General features: G+C 38.9%; 1 pseudogene; it reads left to right on the forward strand.

Annotated features, from left to right (window-relative positions):
* The window catches only part of LOC149535586 (uncharacterized), a 99,630-nt pseudogene extending 97,961 nt beyond the window's left edge, over window positions 1-1,669 (forward strand).
* The last annotated feature ends 326 nt before the right edge of the window (window positions 1,670-1,995 follow it).

The raw sequence follows: 1,995 nt of genomic DNA on the forward strand, positions 1-1,995 counted from the left end.
TGGGTTCTTGAATTTAATAAAAAATATTCATTTTTTTTTGTTGTAGATGCTAGTAAAGGGGGCATGCTTTATGGAAATACAAATCTACAGACTCATGTAGCCCTTTGTAATCATCATCTGGAAATAATATAGCAACAGCAGCAGAATAAGTCTGAGCTTGATGATTTGAACTGCTCTTCCTACATCAATGGTAAAAACAACACTCCTCTCTCTTTTTGTGCTTACATTCAAATTTTAATGGCAACAAAGGAAGGAATTAAATTGAAATGATCTGATTTTTTGAGGCAGATGTAGGAAGAAAGAATGCCTCTGGCGACCATGGCAGAGGAATGATTTGTTGCAACCATTCTCAGTACAAAACAGATGTTTGCTATCTCAGAGGGGATGTGAGAACTCATTCTAAAACTACCTCTATTTCTCTTCACACAGACAATCATAAATCAGGTCAGGAGAAAATTTGACTTGATACATGCAAATGAGAATAGAGCACCATGAACACCATGGATGAAATCACCCTCAAAAAAGTGGAATTTAATGCTAAATCCTATCAAGTCCAGCATGATGTGCCTACCATAGTTTTCTCCACCAGGGGATACACAGGCAACCTCTGCTATGAGTTCAATGACAGCTTGATTCCTCTCTACATAACATCCCTGCATCTCAATGGGTAGGTGGTTTTTGTGATTCTTGAGTACCATAACTGGTGGATGACAAAATATGGAGAGATTGTTGCAAAGCTTAGCAATTAGCCTATCATCGATTTTAGCAATGATAAGCGAATCCACTGTTTTCCAAAGATGATAATCAAGGTCAACATACACGATGAATTGAGTGTGAATCCAGAGCTCATGAAAGATAGGAAAAGCATTAGAGATTTCAGGGCACTTCTGAGCAAGGCCTATGCCCCTAGATTGAACTCCATGCCTCAAATAAAGAACACAAATGACAAAGAAAATTCATCCTCTTTAAGGGCCAATGTTTCTCAGCAGGAAAAGCCCAAATTAGTGATAATTTCAATGGAAATAATGTACCAGAACGCCATCATTAAATTGGGGGAAAAGATTGGGTTTGAGGTAGAAATACAGAATCTGAGATGAGAGACGGAAATGGTAGATATGTTTCGATCCTTAAACTCATGTGATGTAATGGTGGGAGTTCATGGTGCCACAATGACACACTTTCTGTTGATGAGAACCGGCTCCGTGTTTATCCAAATTGTGCTATTGGGTACTGATTGGGCCCTACCTTTACCGCTCTCCCCCTGCCTACCGATTCATCGATATGGCTGGGTTAGATATCTAGATAGGGCAGTTCTTCTGGTACATCACCATACTCTTTTACTCAGGAAAGAATGATGATAACAGGTTGCATTGTTCCACCTGCAAATGAACAATCTTTCCTTCCACTAACTACGATGAGGATAATCCGTCATTTCCTACTTTATAATGATTGTGGTTTCTAGCATTGTTTGCTTGTCTCATGGCTACGTGTCCATTGCCATCAGAGATTCCACAATCAATTTTTCAGCAACCTTACCATTTTTTCGGCATTGGTTTTGCTTTCAGCCAGCGAAAGACTATCGGGAAATCTAGACAATCTGGTCAATGATGCTCAAGGAGTGAAGCCTATCGGCTTTATAAGGGATACATCCATGCTTTATCCGCACTGAAGGGAGTAAAAGATATCATCACATTTACATAACAATGGTGACAAGAGAAGGAGGAGGCCCATGCAGAACGATGTTTTTGAGAAGAAGTTATGAGTATGAATGTGGCAGCTTCCTACGAGAGGGAATGGATGTATCTGTTTCATAATCCATTTCCAATAAATGTATTTTCCATCATACACTTGCCTTTATCAACTAGGTAAAAAGGTTAATAACCATCTCTGAAACATATACTTTGAGCTTTAATCTTAATCTTTTTTGGTTTTTGAAAATTAAGGTTTGGGGAGAGACTAAGTATTGGTTTGGTGAGAGAGAGTGACACAAAAAGG

This window comes from Cupressus sempervirens, chromosome 10 (assembly GCF_028749045.1).
Source record: "Cupressus sempervirens isolate cs-2001-9-10 chromosome 10, ASM2874904v1, whole genome shotgun sequence".
Lineage (NCBI taxonomy): Eukaryota > Viridiplantae > Streptophyta > Pinopsida > Cupressales > Cupressaceae > Cupressus > Cupressus sempervirens.